This window comes from Lissotriton helveticus, chromosome 11, assembly GCF_964261635.1.
Source record: "Lissotriton helveticus chromosome 11, aLisHel1.1, whole genome shotgun sequence".
Lineage (NCBI taxonomy): Eukaryota > Metazoa > Chordata > Amphibia > Caudata > Salamandridae > Lissotriton > Lissotriton helveticus.
In genome coordinates, this window is record NC_136072.1 from 418,285,265 (window position 1) to 418,308,326 (window position 23,062).

The window sequence follows — 23,062 nt, forward strand, 5'->3', positions numbered from 1 at the left end:
TCTCTGTCTCTCTGGTCGGGTAAGGATGCTATGGCACTGGTTCTGATTTCTAAAGGAAACTTGATGTTGGTCTAAGTATTATTGCCGCAGATATGCAGTGATTTTTGTTAGTTTTTTTCTTGCTTCCCACCTCCTGTGAAGTCAGTGGAGGTTACGGTACCTTTGTGATTACTTTGGTGCATTCCATGAGGGAAACGACTCATTTACCAGTACATTTATTACATTTTGAAGACGAAGCCGGGTTGAGAAACTACCTGGTTTTAAGCACTGTTGATGCTTGACGAAACCGGGTTGAGAACCGTCATGAGGGCTCATTACTTTGTGCATTAACAGAGCTGTGAAAGAAACGGCGAGAGTAATTTCAGGATTCCTTACAGATAAAGAGGATAAACTACTGCATGTTCAATTGCGTTTGTGATACAAGTTTGATTACGTTACTGTGATATATTACCTGCCTGAGGAATGCTAATGGATACAAGGGATCACGGATATGTTCTGCTATGATGCTAATTCCGCAATGACTTATTCATGTTTATTATTTTATGCCTTATTATAAGAGGGGTCTATATAGGAATTGGTGAAGCCATTCCCAGTGATGTTCAAAAAGGCACATGTAATGGTGGGTAGTTATTGAAGTATCAAGACGTTGCTTCAATAGAGCCGCTAAAGAGTTGTAGTAACCTTCATATTTGTGTATTCAGATTCACAGTTGCCCTCAATATATTATATCGTTCTATGAAGCATAGAAGATGGTCTTTTCTTTTCCTTTACAGGTACATAAAATATAGTATAGCGAGGTCTTATGAACTGGTACGTTTCCATAGTTGAGCATTGTACTAATTGCATCTTCTTCGTCTTTCAGGTCGCCCTCCCTGCTATCCCCATCCTTTCCTTCCCTTGATTGATCAGATCAACCTTCTGTGCTATGATAGCAAACAGAATTGAGACGATCAAGAGGTGGACCCCTTTTGAGCATCATACCAACTCCGAGGTATCGTCTGAGTTGACAAGAGCTACAGAAGCTGATAGGTAAACTGGACACCATGCATGAGAGACAGCTTCTATTGTGTGGGCAACAGCCAAGATCATGGGGCGATCATAGACCGGTTCATGGTCTATAAAAGGTCTATTTCACTTTTTAGGGCACTGCAACTCGATACAAGGGTTACGGTAGTGGCATTTTGCAAATGAGAATAAAGGGATGTAGGTCCGTGTCCCAGTAGCCCTCCATCTTTCCTTTTACTTCTAGATTAAATGATTCACAAAAGGAATGCTTCCTCATGAATATTTATAAAGCAGTATGTTGGCAATATAAAAGACCAGACTTTTCTGTGCTATGCCAGGCTCACACATCCAGCACAATGTAAAGAATAAGCCAAGTTACATCACTGATGCAGTGCTAACATAGCTTTAGCGTGTCTACGTTTCGTTTTTTTCAAATGCACTGCAAACATTCACTTAAGTGTAATTACTTTCTCTTCCTTACATGGTTAACAATTTTTTTTTTACCTCAGTCAGTCTGATATACTAGTAAAAACTGCGGAAAGACAACTTTAAAGTCTTGAGTAAGTCACTCCTACTTACAAAAAAAAGACTTCACAAATCTGGCCCATAAAAAATAGTGATGGGTCAACACATATAAATGGAGATTCACGTTGATCATTTCCCCCAAGAGGTAACATCAAGTAAAAGAATGGAGTGGGATACAAGTCTACCACCTTGAAATAAACTCTCATCCTTCGGACACATGAACTGCTAAACAACCACTGGCAACTGTATTAGGCCTGGCATTGGCCATCTGGTGCGATGGATAATTATTTTTCATTGCAAGCCTATGACACAAAAAGTAAAAGAAAACATGCAGCTACGTGGATCCCAGGCTCTCCATGCCACTGGAGTCAAGCTATCCTGGCTGATGAGCTGTAGTCTAGTACCAAGGAGAAGAGGCACAAAGAACAATGAACAAATTGACAGTCATTTAACTTTGCATCCTGTCTTTTTAAGTATTTTAACTTTGCATTAATTGGCAAACAAACGAACCAGAAAAATGAACTAAGCAACTGTCTTAGAATCATTGACTGTTGCGGCTACATAGATTATGCATGTGATATAGTAATTTTTTTTTTTTACTTCAATCTCTTCCGTTTCTTTTTTTTATAATTTTTATAATGATTTTCATTTACACATTTTAATCGCACTATACATGTATATTTATTCATTTAACCAGGGGAATGTGACAATGACTGGGCAAGGACTAAGATCAATATTGCATAGGTCACTGGCTGCCATGGAGTCCCAGCGGTGAAAGCAGGTAGGTGGATTGGGAAAGTTCGGTTTAGTGAACATGATTTGTCAAATATACACACCTGTTGATTACGTGGTGGTCATTGCTATTACAGCCATTCCCCCTATGATGTGGCCAAACTACATATTTACTTATACATTTAACATATTGCAGTGACATATTAGGTAAAAGGTTTGCCTCTTAATGCTACTGGATACATTATGAAGTACCACAAACAACTATAACTACCGTATTTAATGTATTAGTAATGATCACTGACAACGTATGCAATAACTGAAGTCTGCTTTATAATCTGCACCTATCTAATCAATACCTGCTAGGGAAAACCACATCTGGAATCACAGATTCTACCTGCATATCATATGCCTTGTTTATATGACATGCACCTGTGAAGACAGAACACTACAATCGTGGTACAAGCTCGCTGCTCAGATTCAGAAATACTTTATTTGAAAGAAATATATTCTTATAGAAATGTTATACACATTTCTAATTCCTAAAAATAGACAATTTTCGTAACCTAAAACAATGCATGGTTGCATCATTCAGCCACGCCTACTTATAAATTATACAATTACAACCATATAAACACTAAAATGTCTCCCTACCCAGACGCAATACAATCCACAACCTTGAGCCTCACAAAGGTTTAAAACATTTCACTAAAAATAATAAGAATTTGACTACTGGAAAAACAGTTCATTCTGCCCTAATCAGCATTTTAAAGTGTAATATGTTTTTGATCAATAGCAAACAATAAATTTTACCCCATCACAATTCTAAAGTGAAAAATGCATAACAGATTATCACAAACTTCCTACTTAGCATTACCCTACTAAGGTTAAACACACACATACCGACGTAGATCTTAAACACCAATTGGAAGATAGTACCAACTGAATTGTGATGATTGTACACACATATTGATTGGCCAATGGCAATAGCTCCATCTCGGAATCAAGGACTATGAATCAGCTCTAGCCCAATTTCCCTAGTTAGAATCCTGTATTTTTCAAACACAGGCTGAAGAACCTTTTTTTTTGCCTCAATAAAGAATACACCTCGCTGCTGTGGCAAACCATTCTTTCACTAACCGTGCTGGTGTTTGATTCTGAAGCATATTAGGGGCAAAGTGTTAACATTACAAAAATATAGTCCTACTCCAGTTTTTTCGACCACTGCTCAAAAACTAATCAATGAACACTCTATTTCACACAAGTCCAATCAAAACAAAAAAGGAACCAGAGACCCATAATAACAGTACCAGCACATTTTTGTTTTCCCTATATTTTAAGTATAATTTTGTGACCTCAAATGTAGCTATCCACTTCAAAGAGCTTTCAAATAAATTTGCTGTAATCTCAGCTTTTAACAGTCATGGTTACCATACTAACCTGAAGATATAGCCTTCTCCTATACGACAAAAAATATGCTGCACTCCCATCATTCAAGTAAACTTGCACTTAAATTATTCAGTGAAAAACCCAACACCTTACAAAATAAATTTGAAGGGCATCCAAATATCAAAGGTCTGATTTATGACTGCAGCTCTTTGCAAGAAAGGCACTTCCTGATCCTTATTGACCAGAGCAGAGCAGAACTGGCTTTTCGCCCGGGCTGCCTCTGGGGCCAACCCCGCCCATAACTATATGGAGATGCTCTCTAGATCAATATGGATTAAGTATTTCTGAAATTATGAAAAAAAATGTTTGTAGCACAAACACAACTATGGATCAGTGACCATGTGACACAGTTGAAGTTTTACTAAAAAGAAATATTAACTATTTAGCCTTAGTTATCCATTGGGGGAAGAGTAATACAGACCCTGATATATTTTTTCTTCCAGCTGTCCAGAAGTTTACCATTGCCTACTCTTCATGTAGTGAGTCAACTGTGTCGAAAGCCAAATAATCTAAATACCTAACCACGGTAATCATGAGGATAATAACCTACTACCGGGAAACTTCATGGTGTTCTTTTTTAAATTAACAACCAGCTTCTGTTGACCTTTGTATTTCTGGTGGATCATTTTATAACTATCACTGAACCAGTGTAATCTTCAATCCTGCCAGTCAAGACTTTAATTTTGTCAGTGAATGCCTTAGTCAACAGAAAATTGGTTTTAAATCATAAGCAACTGACTGAAGGAGCTACTCCATTTTGTATTCTTATTATGTCCATGAGAGAAAAAAAGAGGGTATTACAAAAAATCTTTCAACCTTTCTAGGATACCTTTCTCCTACGTACACACTGTTTCTACATTCTGCCACGTATCCTGTAACTGCCAACCTTATTTTATGTGTAGAGGTCTGCGGTTTTGTACCTAGATTTGCACTTTAAAAATTCCACGCAAAAATACATACATAGTCCCACTGTCTATATAGAATGCTATAAAGTCTACCTTCAACTACTTTGATAGTCTTCAAAATGCCTTCTGATTCTGACTAGTCAATAAGAACACAACTGCATAAAAAGAATCAATGCCCACTGATATCCAAAGAAACATTCATGTGTAACTTTATATCTTCTCAGGAACAACTGGCATTTAAAAACATGGCACTGAATTAAATATCTAGTATTAAAAACTGTAGGAAACTGGACTTTTGTTACGGCGGTCTCACCACTTTTTGTCCCTGTTTCAGCTACTAGATGCTGATTTTCGACTCTGACATTGCACTAAGGCCTGCTAACCAGACCTCAGTGCCAGTGCTCCCGCCTTAAAACAAAGTGATGACTAATTGTTCTGCAATTGGCCATGGACAATAGTACCCCTGTAAGACCCTAGTAAATGGTACCCCAGGTGCCTAGGGCATGGGCACTCTGGAGGGTCCCTAAGGGCTGCAGCATATCTCTTGCCACCCTAAGGGACCCAAACACAAACTTCACACAGACTGCCATAGCAGACGGAGTGACATGGTGCAAATCATGTTTGGAAACATGACACGGCACACACCTGTGTGCCATGCCAAAGTCACTGCATGAACTATATTTAAGTCACCCCTACAGCAGGCCTTGGAGCACCAAGGCAGGGCATATTATAGCACATGTGAGGACACATCTGCATGAGCAGACATGCCCCGGTAATGTCTGGCTCCCTTGCTGGATATTACAAGTGAGCAGGGAAGCCATCCTAAGGTATGTGCTGGGCACTGGTCAAAATGAGTTTGCCAGCTACATAATGGTCTCACTGAAACCTATGGTGTCTGGTATCAAGCACCTTTAATAATGAACTCACACTGATTCCAGAGATTGATTTATTAATACATGCACCCGGTGAGTACCTCAGAGGTACCCCCTGAATCCTACTAGTGCTACAGTGTGCTGGCTGACTAGTCCTGTCCAGCCTGCCACCACATATGAGTTTCTAATCCCCTACGAGGTGAGAGTCCCGCTCTCAAAGGTCAGAAACAATGCCTGGTCTGGCAGGAGGTGATTACACCTCCTCCAAACAGGATAGCTAGTAAATTAGCATGTCAAGGCAAGGAGCTTCAAAGAGCCCACCACACCTTTGATATGCAACCTGGCTTCCCCTAGACCTGGAGAATGCCAACCTCTACCCTAAGGTCCATTTGGCACCACAATAGGCAAGAACATTGGATTTGCAGCAGGCGTGTTACACTGCCACTCTGGACACACCTCTAGCGAGGGCAGCCTGAAGTGAACACACAGATAGGAATTCCATCCTCTTGTGAGTGGTGGATTTAGGAACTCTGGGACAGGGTGATGCCCACTCCCCAAAGGAAGTGGTCATCTAGGGGGTTTAGGGACTCAAAGGGTAAGTAGCTCATTGGCTGCTACCCTTCACTCCCCTCAACGCTCCTAAATTGAGAATTTAGGGGACCCTCACACTAGGAAATAAGTTTGAACTCACACAAAGAAGCAGTGGGCAAAGAAGAGCGCTGACACAAGAACAGAGGAACAACTACTGACTTGATGACAACACTGTCAGCCTGCCTGCTGAACCTGAAAATCGTTGAGAAACTGACTTGTCTTACGGCTGTGCAGACTCCAAAAAACCAGGAGGCCTGCCAGTGCTTCACAAATCACCAGAGAACTCCCTTGGAGTAGAAGAACTACTCCCCTGCAGCTGCAGACACCAAATAAGCAAGGTTGGGTTCACCAGGACTACCCATGCTCAAACCGCCCAGTAAGAGGTCGGTCACCATGCTCCCACAGGTCAGATCCATCCTCCCTCCTAGCATGTCCCAACGTTTCGCCCACACTACCACAAAAGAGAGCATTTAGTGTGATCATTTTTGTCTTTGTGAACTAATAAGGGTTGCCTGGACTCTTTACGCAGTGTACCTCATTTTGGTCCACTATATAAGCAGCCAGCTTCCTACATAAACAAGCTGCGTTCTAAAGGAAGTATGTTATTTGTAGACTGAGAGCCCCACTCCAAAAGGCACTCCTGGTTGACAACTACACAGAGACAGATAATCTCCGCTTCAAAAAAAATAGTCTACAGTCCTGCTCCTTCTGAATACCTTGAGCAACCACTCATATGACAAGATAACGCTCCTTAAGACAATACTGATTTCAGAGGTCCCTCTATAAAAGTACCTTCATGGATTAAATAATTAATTAAATAATTAATTCAATCAATCATTTAATAAAATTCAAGTTTAGGAGTAGGTGCATAAAGGAAGGGGAGTCTCTACATGCTCTTTCTTTGTATCTCATAAAACATAACTACTGACAAGGTAGATATACTTTAAGATATCTACAGAGGCTCACGGTTAAATGTATTTTCTAAAATACATCCACTGACATTTATTTTCAGCAAGAAGGATACATTTCTTTTTTCACTTGTCAAAAAATCTGCCATCGATCACGATAGCAAAAGACACACAATTGATGGCCGGTCATGATAGAGCGTGTATAATTTTAAGGGTGAAACAATAAAGCTATTAGCGATCAAGAGTATCATCGAATATGCTACTTTTCAGAATGTCCTTATTGTGTACACATTTTGCATTTTATCTAAAGAAGATTTTTCCTGTACCAAAATGTCAAAATTGTGAGCATCATATCACTCTACATGTCTAATTTTCAAACTTTTTCCCAACCCTTCTATGCCATATGACATAATTAGATTTCTTGTTTGTCTGTCTGTTTATCTAGCTATCAAGTGCCTCAATCACTACAAGAGCTGTCCCAGCTTTGCCTCTAACTGGCAAATGCCAGACTGTGAGCCCTTTGAAGAAGTAGCCTTGTGTAAGTCATGGGTTGCCTATACTGCCATGCTCTCATTTGTCATTGTCTCTTCCCCTTTAACTGTTACCTTCCATTGATAATATATATTTAAAAAAACATAAATATATTTTAAAGAGAAGTCGTAATATGAAAACAGGCCAATAAATAACACTTTGAACCCAGTAAATATTCTTATGTGATGTGTCTTATGATGCAATATCATCAAACTTTCAGAGCCATTTAAATGTCTACTATATGTATTGTGTCACAGACATCGACAGGCATAGATAGATGTTGATATTTTTAGGTAGATTAGCAAAAGGCAAACACTTACCACAGGAAGGCAATATTCCAAGTGATGCGTCTCAAAGGATAAGCAACAACATTGCCAATGATATAATTTCTGTAAGACAAAATAATGGAAAGACTTTGTTAGGCACCAAAACAAGTGGAACACAAAACAGTGTTATGGTATTTATTGGCTTCTTTTTTTAGCAAAAGTTTAAATAATGAAAATGTACTTAAAGCCAAACAATCATTTGATGCAGACATTAATTTCTAGTCCACTTTCTGACAATCACATATTTTACAGGAATCACTCATACCACTCTTTGATGTAGGATATTTTTTCAGGTCTGTCTCGACAGCGCAGTTTTTTTGTAAAACATGCAAGAACGGAAGAATGCAAGTTTCAACAGTGGCAAACAGCCAAGAGAGTGGGCTCGTGACAACGTTGTGGTGAGAGGAAAACAATCATTAATATTCACAGTAAACATTGGTGGTTTTCATTAAACATCCTGCACTTCCTTCAAGCACAGCTCAACCAGACAGGTATTTACATAAAAAAATATACTTTAACCCGGACATGCATTTCCTTTGTCAAGCCGCGCTAGAATAGGGACTCCAAATCTGTGCAACTTGTAAGATATCGCCCACCAAATTAAAGGCTGGGTCCTGCTCTTAAGGAGGGCCCTACCTCATTCAAGAGATGCACCTTGACCTCTTGGACCAAATAATAGTCATTGGGATATGATTCAGGGCATCCAGCCCTTTGCCTATTCTTCTTGTAGAGATCTGATCGCCCCACACTCTATGGGCTAACGATGGAGAATGTTCTGCTCTAGGTCCTGAACAGTTGCAAAACCACACTCCATTCCCCTGGTACCAACACTCATCCGAGGACCACAACTGGGGTAAAACCAATGCAATTTGTTTCAAGTAGGGGATTGGTGTAGGGTGAACACTATGCACTCTCATGAAGACATGTCTCCCTCTGTGTTTGTGAGAGTACATCATATGCAACATGGTGTGTGCAAACCACAAGACTCACCATCACAGGCAGGTTAAAGGCTACCGCCATTCGGCCACCCCTCTAAGTGAGAAAATAGCAGCAGTGCAAAATATAACGAGTTGATCAAAAACTTTGTTGACCAAAGGAGACAAATGCAACCCATCCTTGTGGAGAAAAAAAAATTGCTCCTCAACTCAGACAGCGTAAGCCCACTGTTCAATGTCTTCTCTACGATGATCCTCAGTTGTCCCACTCCCAGGCTTCCAACACCAAACCACTGCATGCTCAAGCTACTTCTGCTTGCTTTGTGTAAGAGATCATAACACAAAAGTGTCCCCTGGCCAGTGGCATGAACGTGTGATCAAAGACCCAGACACATACCCGCTCCATTTACCCTGATTCACTCAAAATATTAGGGAAGGAAAAACACAATTTGAGATATAGCACAAGAAAAAACCCAAGGCCTAGACTTCCTTCTTATCAGATGTGGGCACTCATTGCTTCTACAATCTTCTGATTTCCTTCTGACAATAGCCTTGATCTGGTGAGCACCAACCCCAACTTAGGACTGATGTTGGCCCCAATCTAGAAAGAGTGTGAAGTAAAATGTATGGCATATACACTTACCAAAGAAAGGGCCCAGGAAAGCACCCTGCCAAACTTTGACAGCCTGACTCAATTCGCATTCACAAGCAAAGTAGCTGCCTGACAGTTTGAGTAGCCCCAAAGTAAGTCTTTTAGAGCGACTCGGGCAGACCGCGTGACACTCCATCCTTCCCAGTACCATGTGATCTTCTCTACCTACTTGTCTGTTTTAGAAGTAGGCAGAGTAATAGTGGCTGGCACTCTAGACAATGGACATTGGAAAGGAGGAAGGCACAGCTTAGGTAGTTCGGTATTTTGCAAATAATTCTTCTATTCTAAAAGCCCTGTAGAAAGCTCAACAGAATGCTGTCTTGAATAAAACCAACTTATACTGGAGAAACTAAAGAAAGGGAAGGCAACTAAATACTTTGCTAAGCTTCTCCATTTAAAAAAAACCTTCAGATGTCTATTATTTACGCTCCAACCGTTGCAATCTCTTTAAAGCCATCTGAATGTGAAAGCTATCAGAAAAAACCTTGGGCCCAAGACACTGGCACATGCCAGCAGGAGTGAGCGGAGGGCCTTTCTTCAACCTGCGACAACGGCAAAAATTAAGGCAGGTAACCTTCTACTCTTGTCCTGTTCATCAATTAAAGACACAACTCTACATACAGCCCCTTCATGCTAGGGGCTAGGTTTGCAGAAACCATTACTGGGATCACTTGGCACATAGATTCAAACATTTGATTGGAATTGTGAGGCTTTGGCTGCTGCTTCCAGGTGGAAATGTCTGAAATCCTGCATCTTATAGTAAAAAAGCACGAGCAGCACTATTGAATACACCTGATACATGCTTAGGTCTTAATAGTATGTTGTTCTTCAGGGGGCCATGTGTTTTAGTAACCTCATAACAATCTTTCACCTTGCTCTCTATTGTTCGACTCCACCACAGACATACTGTCTGACCAAAATACTGCTGACCTGTCACAAAAGTGATCGGTCCAAAAACGCAAACCCAAGAGAACAGTTCTGGAAATGTTATGGATCTTTTGCTAAACTCTGAAAGGCATGGGACAGGGATCTGGGAAAAATTACATATGATGGCCCTCTAAACCGCACTTACATACGGATAGGTAAGCTTTCCAGAATGCCCAAAATGGTTTAATCAAACTGGGACTTCATAAAGCAATATAGCAAATTACAACTCTTTTGGAAGTGGTTCAACATACATTGAATGCGGTACTGGGGGTGGAGATTGACAATGGTCCCAAAACCTTGGCTACTACTTATAAATAGTGATTTCCACACTAACAGATTTAAAATGCCACAATTGCATGAACAGGTATATTGGTTTACTAAAAAGGTTTATTGCCCAAAAACGATGTTGGGCTGTCAGTAAAGGGTTTCTCCTGGTGTAGCCAACCAGGGATCCACCGTTAGAAACATGACAGTCTGCCTGACTTTAAATTGAGTGGGTGGACTGTTAGTTTGGTGGGCAGGGTGCTCCGCCACTTTGCGGCAGCGTAACCTGTCCGTCAAACTTTAAATCCGGGCCCAATACTGTAACATATGTAGATCTCCTACTAGCTTTTATTATACTTTCCATACGGTTATGAAACATTTTAAAGATTTGTTTGATCTAGTTTGCCTTTCGGAATTGTACATACCTCTTTATCAAAAAATATATCTAACATTTAAATGAGTGTTTTCTATGAAGACAGGAGCATGTACATTTACTTTGTAACACAGAACAAATTCACTTTAATTGCCAACCCAAGCCAAGATCTCATTGGCCACCATTTTGGCCTGGATCAAGTTTCTGTATCTTTGCGGTCGACAAGGAGTACGGCACATCTATTGCTTCAGTCCCCAAGAATATTAACCTAATTTTGAGCATGTGTAAGACGAGAAAGTTACAGACAACTGGTAACATGCATTTTATTGTAAAATCTTTCTTCTGCAGATTATTTTTTTTAAATAGAGCTGCAGCAAGGCTGGCACCGAGCACATTTTTCAAACTGTCAGAGCACCGTGGAGATGTCTTGGGCATATTTGTATGCCCTATGCCCATGCCTACTGGACATAGCCCTATTAAAAAATAGCAATAGGGCAGGTGTTCATTGCAAACTACCTGACCTCAGACAATGTCCTCTACAAAAAGCGAGTGTAGCCAGTACCCACATGGCAAAGCAGTAGCTGAAGGACAAGGTGCTGGGCATGGCCATGTCTGGAAGAGCATGAGCAGTGAAGTGGGGGTGGTAATGTTGTATACATTGGTAGATTTCCTTGCAAATTACTGTTTAGGTCTTTTGACATGCAGGATCATATTTTCACTCCGCTGAGTTCTCCATAGTGGAGAACTCTGGAGAGTGGGACTAGGACCCCCAATGCTAACGTACATTTTGTGTTTTTTTTTTTCACCAGGACATTGTTTTTCCCTGTTTATAAATGAATTCCCTTGTACCTCCACCAAATCTGGTGAAGATCCATTGCCTTTACTACCATGGAAAGCGACTTACATTAGCCTGTGTCCTGATAAAAAATGTGATCCTCTACAGGATGTGATGGAAAATGAGAGGAGTTTGTAAATACCAATAAATATACATGTATGCGGGCATTCACGAGCTTCCAAAACTCTGCAACTCCCACTTTTCCACCCCTTGAGTGGGATTTACAGGTGCAGAGAACTCCAAACTCAAGAAGAAGTTCTCCGAGAAAGTATATAGGATAGCACCCACCAGACACCTTTCTGTGAATTCACAGCAAGCATAAAAAGATGTGAATACGGCACTGCATGTTTAACTATGGGTATTATTATAACATCCATTGCCTCAAATGTGAGATCACATTGAAAATATGTAATTCCCATGTGTGATTTATTTTCAATTTTTTATGGAAATTGCATTATATATGTGTAATACAAATTTCAAGCAAAGAAACCTCTGGAATTTGGAACTACATACTACAGTATTCACGGATATTGTACTGTAGTGTTGTCCCTATACAAGTATATAACAGAACACATAACAAGTGACCTATTCATAGAGTGTACAAATCACTCAGTGACAGCTCTAGAAACTGTAAGGACACACTGTAAAGTGCAAACGGACCAGAGTGTACAGAAACTGCCATCACATATCTGGTGACGGTACTATTTTGCCTGGTCCAAATCAGTTAATGATCCCATACAAAACATTGAATTCTAAGAAAGTGGTACTTCATCATTTTTTTATCTGACCTACACACACCGTTCTTATTTTTTTTTGCATATTTGATTCTAAAGACTGTTTATCGAAAAGCTGTTTGATATTTTATGATTATTAGGAAATTTCACAATTTAGTGTTATTACGAATGTCATAATTGTTTCTATTTCTTTAATTATGTTGCATGTAAGTCCTTGGCTGTTACAAGGGATACCCGCACACTTGCCCTTCTACTAACAGCTTGTGCTAAAGAGAACTTCATGAAGCTACTGATCAGTGTGGCAAGTCTAAGACTAAATTTGGGGAGAGCCCTGAGCGAGCCTCACATAGATTATCTCACCTCTTGCTAACTGAAAGTAAGGTGGAGTCAGGATATCTTCAAGAATGAATGTTTAATTGTGGTAAAAAACAGGGCACCCTAAAATTAGCAGTTGTATAGTTTGCTTTATGGTGTGCTTTAACATACGAGTGAAGACTAAAAGGTCCGCGCCTGTTGGATAGGCCATCAAATTGAAGGAGTAAAAGTGTAGTTGTAACTAGGGGTAGCCATAGACTGGCATACAGCAACTTAATCCCTTAGTAAACGCAAAACTTTTTGAGAGGCCAGCTTTTTTTATTATATGCTTCTTTCCATCCAGTTGGGCGCCTCATTTAACTTGGTGCTTTAATTGGCGGACTACCATACCCATATGGATTGGCTGCCCCTGGCTTTGCCACAGGTAATCAAACTCTTAGGCCCTGGTTATACGTGGGGGGGAATCGGGCAAGGTGTTTATCGCACCCAGCCAGAGACTTTTTAAGGCATGGAAAAGCGGGCTCTGGCCCAAGGCCCCAGCCTTTCAGGGGGCACCCTGATACAGCCAGCTATGTTCTGCAGAGAGTCTATTACCTTTATTAATTCTTTCAACAAATTGTTTTAAATACCGTTTCCCTTTAATTTATTTTCAGTTTGGATGATGTGTGGGAGTAGATGGCAGGCGCGCAACACCCATTGGGCTCACGGGGCTTCAGCCCCCCCCGTCGTGTGTGTCAGCCCGGGCTGACACCGTTTCACGGGTTGGGGCTGGCGAGCATCTAATTGCAGCCGCACCCGAGTAGTTAACAGGTCTTTAAAAGACCATTTACTTGTAAATGAGGCCTTTGAGAAAGAAAACCCGACGCAGACCTGCTTACATATTGAAGCTCTCTTACAATTAGAAAATGACGTGGGTTAGTGGACTTTTGGTGAGCTAAACGCACAGTGACGATTTCCTCCTTGAATATGCAGCACATCTTGGTAAATATTTGATGACGCTTTGGTTTCACTATAGTAGAATGGCTGACATAGTTTCCTTCGGTAACTGTTTTGTCTTTGGGGCATTTTAATTGAAAGACGCGGGGGATAGGACCATAGATATAAGGTGTAAATAAATGACGGTATAATCTGTGCTTTGCCTGACAAAACATGACATGCGCGCAGGAATGTAAAACTTGCAATCTTAGTGGCTGTACTAGATGAGACAAAGCCTTTGCATTCATATTATATGTGACGTGTTTGGAGCCTTAACCATGACATGATATTGGAAGTAAGAATAGCTCTTGTTTGCAGTTAGAGTGCTACAACGTGGGAATTATGGAATGTATTTCTTATTTATTTTTCAATTTCCTGCAGCATGAAGCAGGCCGTTAGGCATCAGAGCTCTACTACTATTTACACAAGATGACATCATTGTGCCTTGGGGGCCTGTTTCTTGCCGTTGTTGTGCCCAGGCAGTTAAGTGTTTGAAAATAAAACTGCAACATCAAAGCCGCTTTTAGATGTCTGGATACAGAACGTCACAGGCAGGAGCGGGTGAATTACCACCAGCGTCACCAGAAGTGACACAACATATCTGAGGAGTGTCTGTAGCAGTAAGACATTATTCACTCAGATGATGGGGGTCCATGTCCTGTACCGCAGTCGTGCACATCCAAGTTCACGAGGAGTGGACACGGTAGCAGTGGAATAGTAACATTTCTGAGTCTTCCACGCAGTGCTGAAACATTTCCCGCTCTGACAACACGGAGGGACTGCTCTTCTATAGCACACACTGCATATTAAGTCACATCTCGGCCATTCTTATTTGTATAATAAAATATTTAAGAAAACATTGGCTGAGAGAAGCGACGTATTGATCTGTTAAAGGTTTTCTAGTACGCCCTGATGGATTCGGCCTGGCTCGCTGACTGGTCTGTGTGATGTATTCACAAGGCCCCGTGGCAGCAGAAGGAGCCTTGTATGCCACCTGAACATAATATAAGGACTGTGGCATTGAAAGAGATCTCTCCCTGTAGGAGAAATTGACAAGTTAGCGGGGCTCATACATTGCCCTGCTTCTTCTCCCTATTGCTACGACTATCTACAGCACTCCAATGCCTTACTAAATAAATGCACAAAACAGAAGAGCTTTAAACGAACTAAACAAGGATTTCATGATATGATGTTCTCCTTTCGCATAAGGGGTCAGGTCATTCCATATTGTGATTGAATGTGGTATCTCTCGCTGCTTGAATCCTGCCTACCTATCAGGCCACTTCTCACACATGCACTTCTACAAAGGGAACTCTTTGTGCGGGTCTTATGTGGGTCCGTAACACCAAAATATGTGTTTTTAGTGCCTTCTTAAAGCAAGTCTAGTTGTACGGATATCTCAGCAATTCTCGGAGAGAGTCCAGATCTTACTGACCGAGTTGATTGTAACTGTCACTCTCCTCAGAGCGTTGCAACACTGCTTACTGAAGTAGCTGTGACCGCTTTATGTATGGTCTCAATCAATCAATCAATCAGGTAGATGGGCCTGGGGCAGAAAAATCTCTGAAGCCTTAATTTTAAAGTTGACTTGTGGGACTTTCAAAAACAATTTATCCTGAGTTCTTAGATTTTTTATGTTACAGGAGAGTGAGATTCTACTGGATAGATAGAGGAGGACCAAGTACATATATTCATCCTACAGCAGTGTATACATGTATACATCCTGCAGTCAAGTTTGAATAGGATTCCATCGTATAACTGGTAACCAGTGAAGGGATTTAGAGCTGCCACTGTACCATGATCGCTTCTACCCAACGCTGAGACAGGTGAGACATTCTGGGCCATCTGCAACCGATTGAGCCGTGAAGCTGGAGGGCCATTGTAGATGCAGTTATATTAATACAGTCTCAAGTTAATAACAGCCCCGCAACTTCAAGGCAGAAGAGAGTGAGTGCATGATGTGTCTCACCTTTGCTTGTTGGTAGCAGCAACTCTTAATTACAAGCCCTTGCTTACCTAGAGGCATGATCTGCGTCACATTTTGGTCTTAGATACTGTCTCTGTCTTTTGCACACTGACTGTTTGGGGAAGTTGCGAAGAGGGTGGCTCTCTCCTTGGTTCCAATTAGGATTATAAATGTCTGGGGATAGATGGAGTTCACAAAGAATTCACAGCTTTAATGTTCCTTAGTACTAATATACTACATATTTAGGTGCTTTTATTACACAAATGCAGTAGTATACGAACCCATATTTCACAGGGATTGCCATTGAATATAGATTTCATCATCAAAATGATATCCCCCAAACCACTCTGCGGAGTTTGACATTGTGAAGAATATTGAGAGTATGTGGCTTGGTGGACCACATTATGCAGCAAGGTTATCTAATTTGTGTCTAAAAAATTGCAATTTAGGTGGCACATTATATATATATTTTTTAATTTTTAGAGTTTTATATAGCACAAACTAGACCCGAGACATCGAGTATCAGAGCGCTTTACATGAGCACCAGTTTTGTTACAGATGTACACATTCATTTTTGTTAGGCACTGGGAGATTAAGTGATTTGCCCAGAATCACAGGATGTTGAGCATCGTTGCTGAGACTTGAACCCGGTTCCCCAGGTCTAAGGTCCACCGCTCTAGCCGCAAGGCTACATCATCATTAGCTAGAAGCAACATTCTTTGTTAATTCTAAAGAATAGGTAGTAAAATGATATGGCAACTGTGGTACATCTATACTTATTTGGTAAACCCTGATGCCATTGTATCACATAAATCCGAAGTCCCTCACCATTGCCCACTGTATATCAACAATTTATTCATGCAAGTATATAAAACCTAAACATTTTAAACAGGGTTTTCAAGCTAACTACCCAACACAAACATGTAATATAAAACTACATAACACTAATGTGTAATATGTAGCCATCTCTGGGCTCTCTCCAGGCGTGCAACGCCCATTGGTCTCAAAGGGCTTCAGCCCCTCCCCCCTGTCGTGTGTGTCAGCCCGGCTGAGACAGCGTCCCAAGCACAAACACAGCCACACCCGAGTACTTCACAGGTCTTTAAAAGACCATTTGCTTGTTAATGAGGCTTTGTTGTTTTTTCGAGAGCCCCTGCATCTCCACTCTGCATACTGCTGGAAAAATTAGCCCCACCCGAAATTTTTTCTTAGCCCCCCCCGAAATTTGTCTCTAGTTGCGCCTCTGGTAGATGGCATACTTGTTCATGTTGCATGCAACATTCAGTGATAACTTTCTTTTACAACAAAACAGGACCTCACATATGAGAAATGGGGGGGTCACAAAGATTATTTGCAGTAATATTAGAGTGCTGCGGCTGTGTTACAATATTGTCAGTATCCCTGAATATTAGATGCAAACACATTTAGAATGTGGATGAGCGCGCAGGTGCACTCAGTGACCTGGCCAAAGAGGGCACGAAAGAACTTAAATTAGGTCATGAATTCAAATCTGTTTAGTACAGGGGGCCCCAAAAAAAATCCTTAAAATGTCCCTGCACCCAGCAGATTAATGGGGGGCTAAGGGATTTACGGGAGTAGTAACCTCCTCTTTCACGTTATCACTTAGAAAATGGGGACTAACATGCAGCTCTGTGCTTCCTGTACCAAGTTCAATATATATGCAGACATTTCTCACACATCTGCACCAGTTACATTTCAGTATGTGAGAGTTCTGACCTGCTGAAATTTACCAACAAAAAATTGTAAGACGTGTGGTAATTACCACCATACGCTACGTACTGGCTGTGATGATAAAGGATAAAAGAAAACGGAATAAAAGAAGTAACAAATTCTCGCCTCATTATTTTTGACAGCTGCACAAGGCATTAGCGCCGCCATTTGAGGCAGCGCAGTAAAGCTGGAAACATACATTGAATGTCGTTCCCTTTAGGAGCAGAGTGTGCAAACACATTGCGCCTATGAGGTCTGTTCTCCATTTGTTAACATTGTTTCTTTTAGGTGTGGTTGTGCCAGGGGCTGAGCACCCTGACAACAAATCAAGTTGAAAAATGCTCTGAGAACTGTTCCCGCCCTTCAGAGAATCTCTCCCGGACGCATCATGCAGCCTGGGGTCGGGTGAGCCGCCGAAGTTTCCAGCGAAATGACTCGTTTGAACAGGCCCACTGCAGAGTCTCTGCGCTTGTCAGCATCGCCCGAAAACATCGATAAAAAGTGAAAACCCCGTATTCTACTACTTGGTTTACCCCTTCATTAGCATCTTGCGTATGTGGTACCACTTCTCATTTAGAGACGGGGGGGGGGGGACTGCTGAATCTGCGCGGGCAAAGCCTCCATCGGTTCCACCTTGTTGGGATCTGATTGTCAGCAGCTGCCCGCGGAGTAACTTCCGAGCGTTGTTTCTTCTTGTTCACAATGTTCAAGAAAGGCATATGGTCGCAAACGTGAACAAGCATTGTCAAAGCCAATAGATGGCGTTTTGGCAGCCACACGTTTGGCTTCGTCAATGCTTGCTTTGTTTTGTCATCGGTTTTGCACAACTTTATTGTTGGGAAAGCTGCTAGGCCTCCTCAGCCTAAAAATACAATAAAAATAAAAAGACAGTAGCTAAAAGCAAAAATCTTTTTGGGGTTTCACACAACACACTTTGCCGCTGCCCAAAGTGTTCTGCTGTGGTGGGCAGAAAAAAAATGACAGACCAATAGATTAAGAGGGGTGGGTGAAGGCACCTATATTATATAATTTTGGTAAAATCAAAAGCCCTTGGCTAACGCCAGACCTAGAAGTGGAGAAATTGTCTCCATGCACTAAGAGAAGCTTCCATTGTGTTCAGGGACATTTCTTTGCAGAACCCCCCCTCCCCTGGATTAGTGGTATGTTTCTTGTAGCGTACTCCTGAGCACGGGGAGTATGCAAAGGAATATGCTACAAAAGGAACTCTGGATTGTACGTCTTTATTCCTCAGCATACACGACACAATGCTTTCTCATTACATCCTAACCGTAAAAAAACACGCCTTGACACTTCCCAGCAAGTTACATAATTGTGTGTTGAGTCCACCCAGAACTGCATGGGTCCTCGGGCACAGACTCACAACAGTGCATCTCTCCCTTGTTAAATAAAAAGAACAAAATAGTCACATCATATTTTTTCAATAAGGCGTTGAAGCGCTCATACTAGTCGACCAGATCAAGTAGTAGAAGATACTTGAGATGCACTCCGATTTTCCACCGATGGCACAGGTTCCAATACTTGATTTTGAGTATCAGGTGGGGTGGCCTCATTCATGATTGCAGGAGCTGACGACTGTCGAGGTAGGTGCTTAAGTGTGACGAGTCCCGTATGATGGGCTTGCCGGGACACGGCACTGTCACCATACGCCCTTTGCACGTCACAACCCTGAAAGGATCGACAGTAAATGGAGTGTCTGTTTTCCGCTTCACCGGGACCCAATCACCTTCATCGAAGAATGTTTCCTGATCTCATCAACGACGACTGGCATATGCTTTCATCTGGTACTTTCGAGAGGTGCTTGTGACATGAACCATATCCGTATTCAAGGATGGGTCCACTGTCCACTGGGGCAGTGTGGTCTGATGGCTCTCCCAAATTAACAGGGCGGCATGACTCTCACCAGTTTTGGAGTGAGGAGTTGAAAGATAGGGACGAAGGGCTTGACACAGGGGCTGGTTTAACTTGATTCGCTTCATCGATGCTCACAGAATTACCCGCTTGAGGGTGTCCATGAATCATTCCACAACACCATTAGCTTGGGGCCTCAGAGGTGTGCTCTTTTGATGCTTGACATTTAGTCTGACCAGAAACTCCCTGAATTCATTTGCTATTGAACAGCAGACCATTGTTAGATTTGAGAAAGGTGGGGATACCCAACGCTGCAAAGATTTCATCCAGCCGCTTGATGACCTTCTCATTGGTAGTTGACAATAAAGCATCTACCAAAGGAAAACATGAGTACTGATTGAAGACTACCATGAGATGATGTCCATTTTCTAAAGGCCCAAAGAAATTAACTGCAATGCTTTTCCACACATGTGCAGGAATGCTAGACATAGTCAGTGGGTGTTGCGTTACTTTGGGAGAAAGGCAGCTGCAAATATGAAACTCTTAGTTCCCTCTCCACTAACTCATCTAGGCACAGGTACCACACTTGTTCTCTTATGGTTCTTTTGGTGGCTACAATACCACAATGTCTTTCAGGGGCTAGTTAAATGATTTGTTGTCCTAGGCTTTCAGGTATGACGATTCTTTAGCCTCAATCTAGCACCTTCCTTGGTAAAGTAAAGTTCATCCTGTGCATTTTTGAAATTCAAATTCATCAGAAAAAAGGGAAAACTTAAAAAATGGGGCTGGATTAGAGTCTGCGCATAAACATCAATGTAACAAGCTCATCAAATTATCCTATAAGATGCTCAAAGGAATAAGGGGAAACGGACACCCACGTTTCCAGGTATTTCTGTGGACACTAGTTCTCAGAAATAGAGTACAAAAATAAATCTTAATCCTGAGCAAAATGTGTCATTAGTAATCAAGAGTTCATAAGGTCGTATTAGTCCAAATCCAAATCTTCTTTATTTTCAAGAAGTCATCACTTCCAAGAGACACAGGTGATTCACCGATGATCATGTTATCACATTGACGTAGCCAACACGTGTTTCATCTTGGGGGCATCACCCACCGACTTCCTCAGGACATATAGTAAAAACAAATCCGTAAATCCTCAGTAAATTATATTGCGATAGCATCTAAAAGTAACCTGTATTCACTAGTATTCGGGATAACGGGTAGGGTGATATATGAATCTGACACATGGAGAGTGCTCCAAGTAAACCAACCGACTTCTTGAAAATAAAGAAGAAGATTTGGATTTGGACTAATACGACATTATGAACTCTTGATTACTAATGACATATGTTTGCTCAGGAAAGATCTATTTTTGTCGTCAGCAAATAGGTTGAGCATGCTTCTTCCATGACTGAGTTGAAATTATGTTCTTATCAGCATTAGTAGCAACAATAATCTGTCCAATGGACATGGCTGATGGCGTGTTGGAGCTCGCAATGAAGTTAATCTACTCATCAGCTGTTTTGGATGTCAAACTGTGCCGCTGTAGTGGTACTCATGAAAAGTAATCAGCAGGGTTCTGATCTTTAACTGGCTTGTGTACAACTGCATAGTTATACTCTTGCAGTCTCAAACCTCACATCTCAATGCAAGGGGGCATCTTGGCTTTCGAGTTTCCAAAAATAATGAGCAGCGCTTGGTGGTCTGTAGTGATGGTAAAATGCTTTCCGCATTGAAACACATGAAAATGCTCGCAGGCCCAACCACAGCCAGACTCTCCATCTCCAACTGAAAATAGGCATGTTCTGTGTGAGACAGGCTTCAACTGGCATAGGCCACAATGTGTCTCTGTGTATTGGGATGGAAACTATGTTGAGCACGGGTTTGCATCAACTTTGATCTCAGTATGTAACTTGGGATCAAAATAGGCCATATTGGTTGCATTTTCAATCACATGTTACTTCTATTGAAGCTTTGATCACATTCTGCAGACCACTGGAAAGGGACCTCTCGTATAGTCGAGTCTCTCAATGGGGAGTTAACAGTAGCAAACCCACGATTATACCTTGAGCAATAACTGGCCATGCCTAAGAAGGGCCATAGCAGGGTGACATCTTGTCACGCACATATAGATGACAGTGCTTGTACTTTATCTGGATCGGAAGTTACTCCCTCATCAGAGAATATGTGCCCAAATAATTTGAGCTTGGTCTTGTGAAACTCACACTTTGCTGCAATTAAAGTAAGGCAGGCATCAGCAAGTAACTGGCACACTTACACAGGAGCTTTGCTGTGCTCCTTTTCCGTTGTCCTAAATACCAGTATGTCATCACTGTAATTAAAAGCATGCGTGACAGGTTGAATTATTCGATATATAACATCCTGAAATATTTCTGCAGTAGACTACACTCCAAAACTCAACCTTCTGTGTCTGAACAATCAAACAGGAGTCGAAAAAGTAGTGACGTACCTGCAGTTTTCTTCCAACTTGAATTGATAGTGTCCCTTGTTCAGGTCAAGACAGGAGAAGCCTTTGGCACCTTTCAGTTGCATGATCATGTCCACTATGTGTGGACCAGGATGTCTTTCTCTCTTGATTGCTTTGTTGGCCTGGTGCATATGAACACAGATGCACACTGCACTCTCACTGTTCTTTTTAGGCACCACTACTATAGGCGAGACCCTTGGCTTGGGACCGGTGGAGCGCTCAATGATGTCATGCTTCAACAGTGTTTCTAGTTCTTTCTCAACAGCTTCATGCATGTGGAAAATGACTTTACGGTGCAGCTGGGCAACAGGGCAAACGTCCTCATTGATGTAAAGTCACACTTGTTATGTTATGTTATGTTATTTATTTATTTATATAGCGCTCGGCTACTCAAAAAGAGTGTCCCGGCTCTTTATTGGAGAAAGGAAAAACTGCAACAGAATAACATAACACCAAATAAAAGAAAAACCAGAGTGCCAGACAAAAAACTCACAATAAAAAGACTACTGAGTGAACAGCCAAGTTTTAAGGCCTTTTCTAAAAGCCAGCAGGCTAGTGGCTTCCCGCAGAGCAAGCGGCAGAGAGTTCCACAGCTGTGGCGCCAGCAGTCCAAAAGAGCGGCCTCCGAGGCGCGCTTTCTTTACACGTGGAACAACTGCCAGGTACAGGGATTCCGACCTCAGAGACCTGGTCGGTTGATAAAAGACCAGTCTCTTTTGGAGGTACTTAGCTCCCCCCTTGTGCAGAGCCTTATAGGCCAGAGTCAGAGCCTTAAAGGCGATCCGCTTGCGGATGGGAAGCCAGTGCAGAGTTTTCAACAAGCCCGAGGCACTGGAACGCCTGTTCAGACCATAAATTGCCCTTGCAGCGGCATTCTGCACCACTTGAAGCCGCTGCAGCAAGTACTCTGGGAGGCCCAGGTAAAGAATGTTGGAATAATCCAGCCTGGACCCAATCAGAGCCTGGACTGTCAATCTCCTGTGTTCCTCGGAAAGCAGGGGAAGAAACCTCCGCAGCATCCTAAGGATGCCGAAGCAAGTGCCCGACACCCCCAAGATCTGGGATTTCAAGGTTAGCCTATTATCTATCTTGACCCCCAGATTCTTGGCAACCTGGGAGGAACAAGACGGAGGGAACATATTCATTGGCCACCAGGC

General features: G+C 41.8%; 1 protein-coding gene across 1 annotated transcript in view; it reads right to left on the reverse strand.

The window, feature by feature from the left end:
* PPP2R3A (protein phosphatase 2 regulatory subunit B''alpha) overlaps positions 1–23,062 on the reverse strand; it is a 1,303,908-nt gene that overhangs the window by 1,135,908 nt on the left and 144,938 nt on the right. Inside the window, exon 2 of the mRNA XM_078665893.1 lies at positions 7,836–7,904. The gene's annotated coding sequence lies outside the window, so the exon portion shown is untranslated. The remainder of the gene's footprint in view (positions 1–7,835; positions 7,905–23,062) is intronic.